Below are 19,669 nucleotides of genomic sequence, written 5' to 3'. Positions count from 1 at the left end.
CATTGCAGTGGAGCATCCTTTCAACCAAACTCTAAATCGGGCCCCTTGTTTATAATACTTTTGTATCACTTACTATATAACAGTATTGTCAGTAGTGGGGAAGCAAATGTATATTGGAAGCACTACAATAATGTATTAATTATGGTACAGCAGATGAACTAGTTACACTGGGAATCATTCAGACCACAGACTTGATTTACAATTTACAGAAAGTATTTAGCTACATACAAATTTCGTAAATCTACTAGACAGGATTAATTTACCTTTCAGATCTAGAAGTCACAGAGTTTTAGAAACTATACAGAATTGGAGACACAGAGATCATTAAAAGGTATATCACATGTCATATTAGTACTAGTGTATCATTATGTGTAACTCTCACAGAGAGCCGTTAGCACAAATGACTGGATTCTAAATTCAACAATTTACTGTTATGACCTAGCACTAGTGGATAACAGAATTTATTAACCACTGTTGCTACATCATAAAGGAATTCTGGGCTGCTCTGGTTGTTCTCTCTGAGAGCCTGTCAGACCAGCCCTAAAATGCAAGGAGCACAGCTTTTGGAGAAAATAAAGGAACACAAATATAATTTGATCCAGTTAGTCAATATAAATCCAAATACAAATGATGGCCTGAAAGAATGATGCCTGTATGTGAGTTCCACCTCCAGCAAGCCCTCTACTTGACCTCAGTGATACACTGAGGTTATTCTAAGAAGTGGATAAGAAGAACCAGGTACAAACAGGCCTAAGTGCATGTGACCTTACAGTGCACTGGTAGTGAATGGCTCTTTGTGTGTAAGGCTGCAGGTGGGTTTCAGCAGAGCATTAAGGATTAAGGTGGTTTCTACCTCTTCCATATCTCGCTCTCTAATTGTCACAAGCTATTTATCCAGGTGCAGACCCTTCTCTCCCTCCTCTTCTTGATGCTTTCCACTGCTGTCTCTGACTCCATCTTCCTCACTACCATCTGAATCGCTGTCATCATAGCACTGTGTATTAGGTATTTCCCTCAGCCTCATGGAGGAGGTGATGCAGAGGCCTTTCTTTGACAAGTTTGCTAAAATTAACAGTTGTGATGAACTATATTTCCCAAACTGTGGGTCGGGATTCACTAGTGGGATGCAAGCTGATTTTTGTTGGGTAGCCTACGTCCAGGTCTATATGTACGCAATATTTAAAATGACTATCTCTGTTTGTGCACTAGTGAAAAGGTTCTCAACAGTGTCCCTAAGACCAGTTTTAAAACAAACCCAAGCAAAACTCTGAGTGAACCAGTATATTAGGCTACTGTTTTTTTTTATTTCACAGAGCCATTTCAACAGAGAATCTGCTCACTATACATGATCATTCACAGCTACACTACTTGTGTATGACGTTCATAAATAAATTGAGAATTATGGATGTGGTCTTATGGCCAGCACTGCATAATTTGGCTCTGGGAGAACCACATTCAACTCGGGCATGCGCTCAACATCCTTTGATTCTGTGCAAATCTTTTAATCTCCTGTGTTTATTATAAAGCAAATCTGACCTTGTGTAGTGTAATCTGGTGCTCATGCAAAGTGCTCCAATGTCATTCGGCTGTGTTTGTGCTGTATAAATGGGCAACATATATATACATTTGGCGTAACTAAATTAACATATGCTTAACCCTGGATAGTTTGGCGCAAATTTAAAGACAGTATTAATGCAACACACAAACAGTAATAACGGAAAAATCGCAAACCAATTTAGAAAAAAAGAAAATATTTTCATGAATACAATGCCACCACAACCAATTAGCTCAAATAAGTAGAACTAAACTTTATAGTGCAAAATAGTGCCTAAAAGCTCAATGTGCCTACCGCTGGTATATGGTCATGAAGTCAAATGTATGCTTCATTATATGAGCACTGTGTACTACGCTGTAGCTAAATTTAGATAGCATACGCTCATGATATTGTTATAAACCTATATGCCTTTCAAATATGTCACTATCCATATTCCTTAATTGTCATTATCTTCAGAGTTAGTCCACAGAGTAGCATGGCATCTCCTAAATTACATCCGTCTGTCAAAAGCAATCCCAACTGTGCAGTATCTTAGATCTGTCTCTGTCCATATTCCTTGTTTACCATTGCCGTCAATGTCCATTCACACAATATCATGGCATTTCCTAAATTGCAGCTGTGTGTTTGGAAGGCAGCCTTTTATGTGCAGCACACACTCAGGCATATTTATTGGGGGACTAATAACTACTTCCAAGGGTCCAGGATTTGGGGGGAACCACTTGGGGTGTTCAGACTCGCTCCAGTAGAGGTCAGGTGCAGGGTTCAAGGTCTCTGTAGCTGGTTATGATCCCTGTAGCTCACACAGGAGGCCAGCTAACTTGCCCTTGGAGTCACTCTGGTTGTCTTGGGTACAAGCAGCAAGGAGGCCTCTAGCAGCAGGGCAATCCTCTGGGAAACAAGGCAGGCCTCAAGCAGGTGGGGCAGTCCTCTGAGTTTCAGGTAGTACTTCCTAAGACTTCCACAGGTCCAGAAGTGTACAGAAGAGTTGCTCTGAGAGTCAAATATTTATAGCTGGAACCAGCTCCTGTAAAGGCTCCAAGAAATCTTAGGTGACAAAAGACTAGCGTCAGGTTCCTTTGTGTGTGTGTGTGTGTGTGTTGGAGACAGCCCTTTGAAATTTATGTGGGGGAGGGAACAGCTCCGCCCAAATCAATCCAGACAGGATGCACCATCCTGCCAACGCCTAGTCCCCTTTGTCTCACTGTCTAGTAGGTATACACAAAGCCCAACATCTAAGCTCTTCACAATCATGTGATTCAAGGCACTGGCAGCAGGCACCAAACTGTTTGGACAAAAACATTTATTTTCAGGATTGTGTCTCAAAATCTGGCTTTACGATTAAAGAGAATTTTAAATTACAATTAATTTGAGTGCAAACATGATATATCTACATGTCCTTAAAGGTTAACTCTTATTAAATGTAATAAGGTAGCAGAATGCTATCTCATGGGAGAGGTAGGTCTTCTAGAATTGAAAAATGAATGTAGGCATTTTTCAGTACCAGGATATATAAAACTTAAAAACACATGTCTTCATTTTTTAATACAATGCACCATTCCCTATGGACTTTTTAGGGCCCCCTCTAGGGGTGACTTATATGTATTAAAAAGGAAGGTTTAGGCCTGGCAAAGGTTTGTTTTTCATGGTCCAAATGGCAGTTTAAAAGCACTCTAAAGGCTGCAGTGGCTGGCGTGAGATTAGGTTTACAGTGCTACTTTAGTGGGTGACACAATTAGTGCTGTTGACTCACTATTAGCATTTTATTTACAGGTCCTGGGTACCATTTAGTACCATATACCAGGGACTTATAAGTATGTTAAATGTGCCAATTAGGAGTAGGCCAATTTAACATGTTTTAGGGAGAGAGCACAAGCACTTTAGCAGTGGTTAGCCGTGGCAAAGTGCACAGATTCCAAATGCCAACAAAACAAATATCAGAAAACAGGAGGGGTGAAGGCAAAATGTTTGGGTGATGACCACAACAAGGATGTCAAGACTAACAGTCAGCCACTTTTAAAAGTGCATTTGGGAATTATTATCTTGCATGGCAAAGGGGAGATGTGAGGGTGCTTATCCTCACATTCAATTTTGTGATGAAGAAATATGTTTTTATGTACATGAATTAGGGTACAAATGCACATGTGATTATTTTCTTTTTCACCTTTTCCTTTCACAGGGCAGCAACAATTGGGTAGAGCATGACCAGAGTCAAAGAATAGGAAGGACCTCAGACTCTAGCCAGTCTGCAATGACAAGGATGACACATCCACTGAGGAGGAGGGAGAATGCATCAGCAGAGAAGGTACGCCTAACCAGAGAGTCGCTCACTCTCAATTCAAGAGACTCTGGTGGAGGCTGTGGAGAACTCCCAGTGGTTGCTAGCACTAGATATCACATTAGGAGAAGACTGCTGATAGGGTTCCTCCAGGTTCCTAGTCCTCTGAGGTCTGAAGCCTCCCATGTCATCATTTAGGAGACCCCAAAACAATGGGGCCTCCCATTGCACCCCTTATTGCTTCTTCTCCTTCTCCATGTCCCAAACTCAAAATCAGCGTTTCGAAGGGAACATTCATCCCTGAGAACCCTGAGCGCTCATAGGGAATCCCACCCCAGCTCTCTCACAATGCTGCCATGGCTGCTATCTTGGAAGTCATGAGACAGCTGATTGCTTATCATCAGGTGATCTCTCTGTAAGTAAATAAAGGTAATGGCAGTCCTCAAGGCATACTGAAAGGTTCAGGCTGACCATTACAGAGAGTTTTGCTGTCTCCTATCCTCCTGGATTGCAGTCATTTCAGCTCTTTCAGTTACCTAAATCTCAAAACTATCTATTGTTGTGTCTTCAGTATGCTTTTTTCTAATGAACTTAAACCTGCCATAATATGTCCTGCCGGCATGTGCCTCCAAATGGCTGTGCCTCAGTTGGAGCTCACGGGGTTGATTACTCAATATTCGTTATAAAGTACATTTTTAAGTATACAAAATATTGGGAGGATGGGTGGTATCAAAAGATGTGGCGTGATGTATGAAGATGTGTCAGTCAGTCGAGGGTTTATTGTTACTGTCATGGGGGTAATAATTGCTGTCTATACAAATGGGATGGTCATCCACATGCGTGACTGTGTAATACCTGGCCCACATTGGATTGAGGATCTGGTTGTGGAGTGGGATCGCATAGGTTTGAGGGGATGATGGCGGGTTGTTGGTAGTGTTTCTGGAAGGCAGGCTGTTGATTCCCAGTTTACTGTAGCACCTGACTAGGCCCTGGAACTTGAGACAGACCTAGGTGTAAGAGGACATGTATCATTTGCATGGTCAAAGCATGACATCTTGTATTCTTCTACCTCGACATTCAGAGACATCCCCATGCAACTAGACATTGTACAATGTACCCTTATTACACACTCTACTAAATACTACTGCATTCATTTACAAATGTTTACATTAGATAGAACTACATTAGGTGCCATTCTGAAATCACATTTGACCCCTGATGGGTCAGGACCCCAAAACTCACAGTACCCCCCCAAACCACATAGCTATATCATATTGAACATGACAATGTAAGAGGGGAGAACCACTCTAAATAAAGCAGGCTTATTGACTTTGTCAAGCAGTCATCAAAGCAAGCCTATTGGCTTTGTGAAAGGTCACCGCATCAATGTAAAGGGCTAGCCTACTGGCTTTTTCAAGGGTCACCACATTAAAAGGGTTCATCAAGGATCAATGCATTACAACACCCATAACCACATGTTAATCCCATAATTATATCACCATAATGAATTACCATGTTTGAATGTGATCATTATTATCAAAAAAACATTTCAATGTTTATCAAAAAGTACTGTCAGCTGTATATTGTTAATAAAGCATTTAAAACCAATATAACATGTCTGTCGCTTTTATACCCCCTTAGACCACATAAACTGAACCCATAGAACCAACTCCTTAGAGGTCGCTGACCTCGCGGCTGAAGAGCTAAAGCTCCAGCCTTAGGAGTGTTTCAAAATGAAAACAACTGTCTGTCCAGGTCAGGCTTCCTAAAACCTGGCAGACAAAGGGTTAATGTTTGAAACATTAAGCATGAGTGGTTGTTGTTCTCCTGCAGTCCCAAAGCACTTTTTGTTGGTGGTGCCCATGCCCATCGGTGGTGACTACAAAGCGTCATTCTTAATGCACAGTCAGCCCTGCATGGCATTGTTGGGTGCTCCCTCCAGGACACAGTGAATTTTAAGTGAGTGGCTCCAGACACTTCTTTATTTCAGCATTGCCTCCCATCTTGTGCCTTTTTCCATTTTTGTTCTTTTTGGAGTGGGGTCCCTGGTCCCACCCAGACACCCTGTCCTCCAATTTATTAGAGTGCATGGAGAGCCCACTCCCACATTACTCAGCCTGCGCCCTATTTATCGGGCACTGTCCTTATCAGCACAGGAGCCGGCAGTCTTCTTTTCCCAGACTGCTCCATGTCGGAAGGGTGCTGCATTTGGTGGTGGTCACCCGCTCCCCTAGATATGGGCACGGTGAGCAGGTGTGAGCTACAGCCATTGGGGGAGCACAACAGCACTCCCTTTGGCAATTCCTCGTTGGGGCCCAGAGATAAGGTCCCATGTTCCTTTCTCATCTTGTAGGGGGTGCAATGGCAACCCCCTTCCTTCTTGCTGAATTGGGGGCTTTGTATTGGGGTACCAAGGCCTACTGGAGCTCTTGGAAGGGGACTCTATGCATGCCTCATCACAAGATAATTTGTTATTGATGTAATTTGGATCAACCCCTAGGAACTGGCCCACCCGGGGAGGTGGAATTTAGGTGGGCGGTTGAGTCCGATATACTTTGGCACCTGCAAGGTGGGTCAAAGAGCACATCCTTTATTAGTAGCTATCTCAGGACTGGATGAGCCAATTTAAGCCATCTTGTCATATCTTGCTCCTGGAGGTGAGAACAAGCTACCTAGAGCCTCTGTAACAGGCCTCCTGGCCTCAAAAGCAGATTGCTTTGCGGCAGTGGATTCCACTGGCTCCCTACACCAGCTTTCCTCTTTTCTTTGGATTCTGGGGCTCCTCTCCTCAGCCTGGGGTACAGAAGTCCAGATCATCCCCCAACTGGTCCTTAGGGGTGTAAGGGAACCAGTCGTTCTGATCATGGAGAGAACCACTGGTCCTGGTGTTAGCTGTGGCAGTGTCCTTAGTATATTAGGTCAGCAGGGGGTTTGTTCCTCTAGCTTCCCATGGTGTTGTTGCTGTCACAATCAGATCCAGAGTCCAGTTCCTTTTCTCTTCCTTGTGCAAGAGTTTTTAAACAGGCATGGAAAGTTTTAGAAGCCAAGACCCCCAGTCCAATCCTAGGATGCTACATCATTTCACCACCCCTGTCCAAACCCCTACTGCACAGCGTGCTGGGACAATTCCAGATGGCACTGTACTGATTTCACATTTTATTTGGGTGGCTTTGCTCCACCCCTAGCAGCCATCACTGCAAGGGACTTTCCCACCAAAACTTCAAAGGGGAGCCCCTTCCTGTGTTGGCTCCAGAAGTCTGGGCTTCCTCCTTTGCTCAACAGATCTGGGCTGTCCCAACCCTGGTACCATGTGACAGCTAATTAACAGATGGAGATTTTCCTCACCACCCCTTCTAACTCAGGAGCTGAGTGAAGCATTGTTAATGACTTATTTTGTGTGGGGAGGCCTTTGTTATCTCTGCTGGGCAGTAGAACATTTAACTTGGCCCAGCTGGGTGATCCTGAGTTAACCCAGACAAATATAAAAATTCTGGCTGATCCATATGGTGTGCATGTAGGTTCCTGGGACCTGCATATTCAAACTGGCCACACATGTTTCACCCCAGATTTAAACCTTATAGAACTTTATAGGCTTAAGGGAAGCAAAACTGCACTTTAGGGTAGATTCCCCCCATTTGTATAATATAGTGACACTGCAGATAAACTTGTAAACTCTACTGATGTTACCTATGAATATCCACTAATATTATGAGGCCATATCTCAGGTCAACATCTAACCCTAAAGAATCGCCTCTAATCCAGGCTATCTGTGTGCTGTTATCGGGCTGCGTACGGTGGCAGTCTCACATGTGCATCCTGCACACGTTCATGTGCAACCAGTCAAGTATTCCTTACGCTAGCTGTGTTGCAGCAACATTATCTTAAGTGGCCTCTGACAGTGAACAAATACAGTCCATTTACCATGTGATTACCATGGGTAAGACACAAGTAGGGGGACTAATCCACAGTACAAAGTCCAAAACTAGGTGATTTAAAAGCAAAACAATTGGATCATACTGAATGGGCGGTACCCACTGGCAACAGTATCCTATTATGCTTCTACTTCACCCTTAAACCATTCTCTATGCTCTTCAATTCAGATTTTTCCATTGAATAGGCCAAGATATCTCCCTCTAATAACCTTGCGAATATGTGTAAGTCTTCCATCCATTCGTAAACTAATAGTAGTTAATGTACTGTTGTAATTTTCATCATGAGGCTCTCTGCCCTTGTGTAAGGGGGTGTGGACTTCTAATGCTACTACTGGGCTGATATCTCTTACGGGAAATGTGAATACTATCCAGTTGGGGATTTCTGCCCAGATTTAGGTGGATATCTATATGCACAAATTATTTCACATGTAGAATTCCTAATGTGAAGAGACCGCTAGGTGCTCAAGCTACAAGGAAAGTGGAAATTAAAATCATGGCAACAATATGCTAATGACTGGACTAATTTGTTGCTGGATTACTTTACTGACAGGACAGTCTCTTTGTGCTTTAAATACAATGCTGCATGTATTCTTTCTTGTATCAGACTAGTGACAGACTGCAGTCCTAAACACCGCAGGCAAAGGAATTATATAAATCCAATTTTAGCCAGTATTAAAATATTATCTAGTTCCTATCCCCAATGCCACTTTAGTTCCACAAATGACTCAGTAAGGCCTTCTGAAAATTCAATGTGTTAATTAACTTGATGGGCTTAAATGTTATCCCATTTGGTTTCCTTACGTAATTTTAACTAATGTGTAAATTATTGTTAGCATGCCAATTTCCAAAAAATAATCCTATATTCTGCGCCTTTTTGTGGGGAAACATTCCACCAGGGTTTACCTATTTGATTTCTATCCAGAGTACTATTGCAAGCAGTACTACTGGATCTGGAACACTACCACATCTCAGTGTAAGCATTAATTCAATGCTAAAAATAATGTTTGTTTTGTAACAAAACTCCAATTCGAGCACACAAAATGTCCAAATCCAATAATGTTGTCCAGAACAAGTGTTGTTGTTGTCCACTTTTAATCCAGAGAATTAAATCAGGGTTAATCAGTATCTAATCCCTTTCCAGCCAATCCTGATTCATTACAAAAATTCCACATTAGTCTATTTCACATACTCAGTATATATTTCTTTAGTTTTTGCTACTTGATACAGCCAACATGTGTTTCGTCATTCGGTAAATCTTACCACGACTTCTTCAGGGCTGCATATTATGAATACATTATGAATACGGGAAGCGACACAGTAATGCGCTGAGTCTACTCTGAGGTAGCATAGTGGATACTTTTTTGATAGCTTGGCAGTTCTGGCTAGACTGTTCCTATTGGAGCAGTACAACAGCTGATTTGCATATGGCTGGGTCTAATCTGACTTGACATGGTGGGAGAAAAAAAAGATGAACTGTGATGTGACCCTGAGTTGTTACCAGTGGCGGAGATTAATTCAAGCATTCCACCCATCAAATCAGTGAGTAAGGTTCTGGACATGTCTTGTGACCACCATTGACAGATGGTGGACTACTGTCCCTGTCATGCTTGAAGCACATACAGAGCGGATGACAGTATTCTGTTTTTTTGGAATTTATAATTTTGGCTTAAACTTTGTATCTGTGTCAATGGTGAGGAGACATACTGTCCCACTTGTGTAAATGTTTCCTTCTATATGGTTACTTGACTCATAGCATAAACATACACAGTGGGCCCAATTCCCAAAAGTAATCTGAGACAAAATTCTAACTTTGTGACTTTCGGTATTCACAAAAGGCATTTAGTAGTAGAAAAAGTTGGGAATTTTCAATATATACCTATATTGTTGACACCTGGAAGAACAGACAAGGCCTGGTAGAAGCAAAGGAGATAATAACAGAGGCCATCCCTATTCACAAACATCACTGCTGCCACCAGACAACCATCTGGATGCTAAACACTGCACCTTGTGAGTAGTCTCTCCAAAACTCCCTGCGCTAAATGGTCCAAAGGCCCCCTCGGCTCCTGTCAGGACCACAGCATTCTAAAGTATTTGGGACTTCAGAATTTCTTAGGGTGAATTAGTGCATTTACAATTCTACTGGTTTCCTTGAACCTTTATATATAAAAGTGCTAAATTGACCTTTGTTAACAAATACATTTAGAGTGAAATTATTAACGAGTAGATAATGTCAAACTCAGTATTATCCATTGTTAATACTGAGTATTGCAAAGTCAGCAAGAGCAATGCCAATTAAACCTTAGTGAAAGTGTGAGTGCACTAAGTCAGCCTTTCCTTCTAGTCCTTGTGGAGGTAGTTGTTGTCTTGGAACATTTTTCATAGCTTTGATCCTCTCATAATTGTTGAGATATTTTGGAAAATCTTTCAATTCCTTGCACTGATTTGTATTCTAACCAACCTAGTGCTTTCTTTGAGAGTTTGACCTTTAAACCAAATGTTAGATGAATATCAAAGAGTGTTTTAAATTGAAGAATTACAGCCAGAGGAATGTCTGAGTTGGAAGCACACTCACAATTTCCATCACACAGATGTTTTATGCTGAGGCCTTTTTTAAAACTGAACTGGCAGGATTCCTTTCTCCACAGTTATTAATTTCAGATTCATCCTTGTTATGTCCCGAATATTTAAAAAAAGGAGAGTACACATTGTATACAGTACATTGATTGTTTTGTATACTTAACTGGCTCTGGTTGGGATTGGTTGAAGGTTATCATTCCTTCCTAGAACTGGTTTAGGACTGGAACTAAACCAGGGTGCGGATTTTCATCAATATGCAGACGTATTAGACTTAAATAAACCATATCAAAGGAAATCACCACTTCTTTCATTCACAGAATGTCAATACGAAAAGAACTATCCCATAATATTGAGTTCTCCGTTTAGAAAGTAACAAAGCTTTCTTTATTCTGGTTCTTATTTATCAATCTGTTTAAGTCGTCACTCAAAGTGAAGCTAGCCAATAGCAGAAGAAGGTTGACCCATTATCCATGCTGTCTGTTGTAGTGTACAAAAGAACAATGTTAAAGACACAGTAACAGACCAATGTATGAAAACAGCTGGCTGAAGGCCCCTTTAAGTAAATGTAGTACACATATAATTTTAGTGAAATCAAATGGTCTTGGCTAACATCAGTCCTAAAACAAGCATTTGCAATGCAATAGGTCTCGCATTTACAAGGGTTTGAGCTATTGGCATTGTAAATGACAATAGCTTAAACTCTCACAAATGTGAGACCTATTGCTTTGCCAATACTTTTTTTTGTAAAAGCTGCCATGCCCCGCTTACAGGTTAATAGCGGTTGCGCCCCTTTCCTTAGACACAGCTCATCTAAAGAAAGGGGCGCGGCCTCCATACATGTGCAATAGTGGCACGGGGTGCTTTAATAAAAAAAATATTTGCAAAACAATAGGTTTCACATTTGCGAGAGTTTAAGCTGTTGTAATTTACAATGACAATAGCGCAAACTCTTGTAAATGTGAGCTGCCATTTTCCCGGGCTGCTTGGAAAGTGAAAGCATGCATGGGTTGAGAATGTTGCAGGAAAGCACGTCGTGCCTGCAGTAGGGCAAAACTCATTAAAGAAAATAGTGCTTAAAGACTAAATTAAACAGACCGCATAAGAAACAGAAGAAAAAAAGGGCCAGTCCTCATGGGAGGTTACAAATGAAGACAAGGGGGTACTAAGGAGGAACTAACGAGCCTATTAACAATTCAGAAGCCAGCATTTACAAAGGATGACACAAGCCAATGAAAATATGGGTGGAGAGTGGGCGGAGCTTCAAGTCTCTACCTGAATACAACATGCCGCGCAGAGCAGCCAATGCGCTGCCCAGGCTCGACCTACAAATAAGTGTCTCTCTCCAGTTATTTTCGCACCTCCTCCTTGCAGGTTTCTTACTGGTCACCCACACTTTTAAAGATTCCAGGACACACTAGTGCCAACATAAAGGTGTTTGCTTTATGGAGAAATGGGTGCAGTCTGATCTGATTTATGCTGTGTGTGTTGCCAACCCAGCCTTCTTGCAGCAGTCAGGATCCCATCGGCTCCCCCTCAATAACGCTCCATGAACGATGGGAAATGCTTTTTGAGCTGCATTAACTTTTGACCTCTGTAAATACATTCACCGCCCTACACTGCGTTCTCCCTATTCACTTGTATCCTTCCAAACAGCATTTAAATGTTAGCAATCTACATAACTCTGCTATGTAAAAACTGTATGTCCTTTTCTGCGCTAGTTTATATCTGAAGGGCAAGCCTTGAAACAAAACTTATAGCTAAAGACACTTTGTAAAGTCTACTCAGAGTGCAAAGTTTCAGCACTTGAATATCATATTTCCAAGTCATTAACGCTATTGTTAAGACGACTATTAGTACTTCCACCACTAAAAGTAATAAGCAACCATTGGAAAAGCAAATAAGTCTCGCCTATTTATGACCTATTGGCTTTGTCAATGTGCTTTTTAACCATGTTGTACAGCAGCGCAACAGGGCTGAAACTAAAAAGAAAACTAAAAAATACCTCCTTAATGCTGTAAGTGCTGGCACAGCCATATCGTTTTTATTTTCTTTGCTTTCAGCCTTGTTGCATGCTGCTGTACAACATGGCTAAAAACATTGACAAAGATAATAGAGTTCACTTCTTTTTTTTAAACAATACGTTTTCGCATGCGACCCTGCATGCACTGTCTCAGGCACACCTAAAAAAGAAGGAATTGATTTGAGTTCTCACCTCTTTTTTTGTTTAAGAAATTTTTATTGAGATTTTTTTCAATACATCATAAAAATAATACAATGCCATAATAAAACATATTACATAAGAATGGGATAAAACAATCAGGCAAAGAATAAATAATAAAGTATTGATAAGATGAACAGAAAATGAAGGAAAAGAGAGAAAGAGAGAGAAAAAAGAAAAAGCAGAGAAGAGAAGAAAGAAAGAAAGGAAAGATGCATAAATAGAACAAAAGATAAAAGACTCAAGGAGGAAAAGAATGATATAAAGTAAAAGAGACAGAAGGAGTCATAGTATGGGAGGATTATTTGAAAGATAAATAGTAAAGGGAAGCCAAAGAAGGACAGATTTGAAGAGGAAGAGACAGTAGCAATCCTATGTTCATCACAGATAAAATTCCACCAAGTAAATAACGATATTTTAGAATTATCTTTCCAGGATGATAGAATTACCTTAAAAGCTAGTGCAATAAAAAGATCAAACAGTCTAGATACAGAAGAGGACATATCTAAATCCGATGCTAAATATCTTAAAAAAACATGCACAAGTGATAAAGTAGCATTAAAGTTAAAAATCGACATGCAAACATTCCAAACTGAATTCCAAAAAGATAGAACAGAAGCACATTCATATAATTGATGTTTCAATGTGCCCATTTCGCTAGAACATGACCAACACAGTAGAGAGGAAGTTGGAGAAAACTTGCAAATGCTAACGGGAGTAACAATAGCTCTATGATAAATAAAAAACAAAGATTGGGTTATTCTCGCTGCAGCAGAAACCTTAAATAGTTTAGACCACAATTTTTCCCAGGTCATAACTGAAAAAGAAACGGACAAGTCATTTTCCCATGCAGTTTCAATGGTGGACTTAGAACGTTCAGTTACATTGGATAACAATAACTTATATACAAAGGCAGCTTTAGGTCTGAAAGTGGAAAATAGGGAATACAAAGGAGTGGGAGGCGTTAGAGATGGTGGCTCAGGTGGAAGAGAAAAAGTAACAAAATGGGATTGTATTGCACTAACAATAATAGTATATTCTTTAGAAAAGGGATCAGGTAACTGGTAACGTATTTGTAATTCCGTAAAAGGGATAATAGAATACTTATGAAAAAATTGTAGTAATGTCCTTTTCCTTCCAGTGTTTGTAGTAAAATGATTTACCTTCATATTTAAGGAATTTATTGTACCATACCGTAGAGGATAAAAAACATTGAAGAGGAGTTAAGTCCTTAACGAATATGCTATGGAGTAAATTATGGGAGTATTTCAAAACTGGGATTTTGGACAAAAAGGTACAATTTGACATAAATGTAACATGTTGAAACGAAAAATCTTTTAACAATGAGCGTTCAAAAGTGATCCATCCGGGGACAGGAAGATCCAAAAAATCAAAAGCTAAGGAAAAAGTTTGATTAATCAAAAATGCTGAGTGATAAACTTTAAAGTTAGGAAAACGTATCCCACCTTCATTTTTAGGTCAAATGAGTTTATTCAAAGCAATGCGTGGGTGTTTATTGTTCCACAGGAATGTTAAGCATATGGAGTTTAGTCGAGAAAAATATATATTAGGAATTTTGATAGGAAGCATAGAGACCGTGTACAATATATGAGGAGTAATCATCATTTTAATAGTATCCAATCTAACCCACCATGACAGGAACAGGGGAGACCATATGAGAAGGAGAGACTGTAGTTTGTTCATTAATGCAGTTCATGTAAATTTTATAGTATCAGATAGGGTGGACGAAAACCAAATGCCAAGATACTTAATTTTAGAGGGACACCAAGCAAAAGAAGTGTCACTAAACATAAACTGATAGCAAATAGAATTTAAGGGAAGAAACTCAGTTTTTGATAGATTAAGTTTATAGCCAGAAATGGAGGAGTAGAGTCAAACTTCATCCAGAAGCGGGGGGAGGGATTCAATAGGGTTGGACATGTAAATCAGAATATCATCTGCATATGCAGATATTTTGGTTTCAACTGAGGTAGACTTAAAGCCAGCAATCCGAGAGTTAATTCAGATACACTCCAAAAATGGTTCAAGGCATAAAATAAATAATAAGGGAGAAAGAGGACAACCCTGTCTTGTGCCTCTGAATAAAGAGAACATTTTTGAAAAATGGTTATTAACAAAAATACTGGCACGAGGCCAAGAATATAAAAATGTAATGTAAGAAATAAAAGCGGGACCAAAACCAAACCACTTAAGTGTAAGAAACATAAATTGCCAATTAATACGATCAATTGCTTTTTCAGCATCAAGGGACAGGGCTGCAAGGGGATCCTTATATTTTTTACCATATGAAATAATATTAGTAAACATATGGGCATTATCAGAAGCTAATCTGCCTTTGACAAAACCAACTTGGTCAGTTTTGACCAAAAGAGGAATTATATTGTCAAGTCGTGACGCAAGAATCTTAGCAAAAATGTTACAGTCATAATTGATTAATGATATTGAGCGGTAATTTTTACAAAGAGAATGGTCTTTGTCAGGTTTAGGGATTATAACAATTAATGCATCCATAAAGGAACCAGAAGCTCTTGCATCGGCAATAAAAGAATTAAAAAGTTGTAGGAGTTTAGAGTTAAAAGTGCAGTAAAATTCCACAGGTAATCCATCAGGGCCTGGAGCCTTTGATTTTTTCAAAGATTGGAGAGCATTAAGAACTTCTTGCAAAGTAATATCCGTTTCTAGTGCGTCAAACTCAGCCTTGAGAGATGGTGGTGCAGGGAGGCCTGAGAAAAAAGTGTCGAGATTTTGAGAGGAGGGGAACGTGTCATCAGAATAAAGAGATTGATAGTAATCATGGAAAACCGCTGCAATGTCTTCATCAGATGAGACAAGATTATTAGTGGATTCATTAAGAATAGGGCCAATAGCCTTACATTCAGATCGAACATTTAAGTAGTTAGCTAGCATTTTGCCCGCTTTATTCTGACCTCCATGATATTTAGATTTAATTTTGAGCAGAATATTACATGCATCAGTTGTTGCTAAATTATTAAGCTCAGTTTTTGCTGCAATTAAATCTTGAAGAGCACCAGAAGATTTAGAGGAGAAATACGTATGTTCTAATGTTTTAAGCTTTTGTAATTGATCTTGATATTTCTTTCTATTGTCCTTCTTCTTTTTTGAGACATACGAAATGGTAAAAGCACGGAGCTTTGCCTTGAAAGCATCCCAGTTATTAGGAATAGAGGTATCTAGTGGATCATTAAAATTGAAAAATTCATTAATAAAGTTTGTTACTTCTTTAATGTAAACTGTGTCAGATAACAGAAAAGTATTAAATTTCCAGCGACTAAATTTAGAGGATGTAAGTGAAAGGTCTAAAGCAGCATAAACAGGGGCATGGTCTGAAATGAAAATAGAACCAATTTCGGACTTTTCAGAGATGGAAGGAGGATTTGCTTACCAAAATATAATCAATTCTAGAACGAGTGTGATGCACATTAGAGACAAAAAAATGTATTCAAATAAATCAGGATTACAGGTTTTCCAAACATCATAAAATGGACGAGAGGTAATGGCCGATTGAAAGGATTTATGAGATTTATCAGGTTGAAATTTACATTTGGACAATCTATCAGAGAAAGGATCTAACCATTGATTGAAATCCCCAGCAACAAAATATTAGGACAATCAATTGAGGAGAGGAGAACTTTGATATCATTCCAAAATTTTGGGTCAGGTTTAACAGGACCATAGATATTTAACAAGACAAACGTTTTGCCTTGAATAACACTCTTAGCCATTACCCAACGACCATCAGCATCATTTTGAGTAGATAAAATTTGCACTGATAAAGCTTTGTGGAATAATATAGCAACACCCCCCTTTTTACTAGATGTAGGAGAAAAAACAACTTGGCCTACCCATTGTCTTTTTAGTTTCAGCGATTCAACATCATTACAGTGAGTTTCTTGAAGGAAGGAAATATGAGAGTTAAGTTTAGATAAATGAGAAAGTACCTTTTCTCTTTTGACTGGATTCCCAAGACTACGGACATTCCACGTGACAAAGTTACACATATTGGAGGATCGGGATTAAGGGAGAGACGTTGGGTGGAAAAACTTCGATGACAGGACTACAAAAAAGAACAAACCACACATATACGTTACATGAAAAAAATTAAAGTAAGAAACCCACAACCTTGAAATACATTAACGCAAATTAATTGGCAAAAAATACTGAAGAACGAAAATAAGCACAACAGAAGAAAAAGAGTAAAGGTAAGAACAAAGCGAGAAAAGAAGAAGGAAAAGAAAAGAGAGAAAGAAGAAGAGGAAAGAGACGATCAAAGCAAAATAGCCAGATCTGTAATGAGATAAGAAGACAATGAGATGGGAGCATGATGGCGCAGAGCAAGGCGGTTCCCAGAAGGGAAAATGAGAAAGAATAAGGAAGAGAGCTATAGTATAAGGGCAACATACAAAAAGGGAAGAAAGAAAAAGGGGACACGAAGGAGGTCAACAGAAGTGTAGTAATACGCAGAAACAAAAGTATGAAATAAAATGATATAGAAAAGAGAACTGGTTAAGACATTTTAGGAAGGAAGGAAAAGAGAACAGTATCATAGAAAATTAGATATTAGTGTCCATTCCATTGGAGGAAAAAGATTGGAGGAAAAGTTTAAGTTTCTCTGGATCATCAAAGGAGCGTGAGCGGCCATCATGAGTTATCTTGCAGAGACATGGATGGAGTACGCCATATTGAATATTGAGATGTCTCATTTGAGGACGAAGAGCTAGAAATTCTTTCCGATGGGCATTAGTTGCATTAGAAATATCCTGCGAAATGAAGATGTTATGACCGGACCAGCTGAGGCGTTGCTTGAGTTTAGCAGCTTTCAAGACATGCATGAGTTCAGTAAATTCCAAAAAGAGCATAATGATACCACGAGGTTTGGCTGGAATAGAAGTAGGGCGACCCAGGTGATGTGCTCTTTGAATGTTGAGGGGAGACCCTGAAGACGGAAGACTGAGAAGTTCAGGTAAAAACTTTTGAAGAAAGAGAACCATATTGGAGCCTTCAACATTTTCCGGAAGACCATAAAGGCGTAGGTTGTTTCGACGATTACGATTTTCCAAATCCTCTGCGTGAATCTTTAGTTTGTGGATCTCTAGTTCAAGAGTTGGGATTTTGGTAGAGATGTCGTGCAAATCACTAACACGTTGCTCCAAGTCCAATACCCTACTTTCCATAAAAATCCATCTATCTTCAATCTGCTTCAATTTTTCATTTGTTGCAGTCATGAAGGGTTGAAGCCCTCGAACCTCATCAAAAATGGAGACAAGTACCGGGTTCTGTGATGACTGAATGGGTGACGGTGGGTCATTTTTGTGCCTTTTTGGTTTTGTGCCTGTAGTGGAGGACTTGGGAAAATGTGGATCATTCGCCATGGCAGTGCCGAAAGTTATCACAAAATGCTATGCAATGGAAGCACAGTGAAGGGAAATGGCCCCAGTCACATTCAAGAAAGATGCAGTGTCGTGAAGCAACTTGAAAAAGAAAAAGCCAACCTGTTGTAGGACAGCTGATGGAGACGTGGGCTCAGCGGCCAGAAAATGGCGGACGCCCACACATCATGTGAAACACAACAGAGGACCCCCTACACTCTGACTAAATTAAGCCGGAAACTGAATTCTATGTAGTATCTGCGCACTACTAATTTAGTACTAAACTTGATATGGGTTGGTGCTCCTCAGGTATACTCCCTGCGCTGGAGTAGATACTGGAAATAAGCTGGGTTGCACCTACACAAATTGTGTGGGTGTCTCCTGGGGCACAGCGGTGTGCTAATATTCTGCAGGTTTATGTTCATCAAAAGTAATCCAAAAACTCTTGAAAGGTTGAAATTTCAAAGTATTTTAATCATACTTCTTCATCATTCTCATATTATTTATCAATTATTCATGTTTTTCATTGATCAAACTCATCATTCCATGGTTTTCAACATTCCATAATTTTCAATATAGTAATCCATTCTATGAATAGAATGGATTACTATATTGAAAATTAGCATGAAAATTTCACAGGGGCAGTTGTGCATTGGAATGACATGGTACTGGTAACTTTGAGTAGCGATCTGGACTTGCTGCAGGCGTTAGACTCACTGAAGGAGCACGCAGGGGGTCAAGCCTCTCCCGCATGATGTCAGACATGTTAACTAGACAGAATATCGAATACAAAATATAGAATGGACAGAATATCGAAGCAAAAATATAGAATGGACAAAATATCGAATGGACACAATATAGTGGTTAAAAATATCAAATTGAAGGTAAGTAATATAATATCGATTGTAAAAATATAGAAGTTTAAAATATCGAAGTATATAATATAGGCATTAAAATATATAGAATTTTTAATAATATCGATTTTTTTTTAAAGTGTTTTGTATGTTAGTATATGTGTGAAAAGTGTATATTATTTTTGTAATGTATGTTTAATTTATTTTAAGTAATTAATGTTTTGTTATTTAATTTTTGCGTAATTTAATTCTGTAACGGGTTGTGGGTTCATAGGGGAATAGGGTGAGAAGTAATTTCATTATATTAAATTAAATATTAATTTTTAGCAATTATTAAATATTATTAATTTAATTTTGCTTTTTAGTTCTGTAGCGGGTTTTCGGTTTTTAGTGGAATAGGGTGGGAAGTAATTTAATTGTGATCAATTAAATATTTGTATTTATTTATTGGTATTAATTTTGAATTTATTGTTCATTAATTTTTAATTGGTAATTAATTTATATTAATTGGTAATTAATTTTTATTAATTGATTAATTGATTATTATGTTAATGTTATCAATTTATTTTCCGGAGCGGGTTGTGGGTTTATTGGGGAATAGGGTGGGAAGTAATTTAATTGTAATTAAGTAAATAATGTATTTTTATTTATTGGTATTGATTTTTAATTTGTTGTTAATTAATTTTTAATTGGTAATACATTTTTATTAATTGCTAATTCATTTTTATTAATGTTTTATTGGTATTGATATTTAATTAATTTTTATTAATATATTAAATCATTACTTTCCCTACTGTTAAACTCACTGGAGTGGGAATAGTAATGTTTACCCTTACGCTATCCAACGCTT

The sequence above is a fragment of the Lissotriton helveticus genome, chromosome 8, assembly GCF_964261635.1.
Source record: "Lissotriton helveticus chromosome 8, aLisHel1.1, whole genome shotgun sequence".
Taxonomy (NCBI): Eukaryota; Metazoa; Chordata; class Amphibia; order Caudata; family Salamandridae; genus Lissotriton; species Lissotriton helveticus.
The sequence above is the reverse complement of the archived record's forward strand: the minus strand, read 5'-3'. Positions refer to the sequence as shown.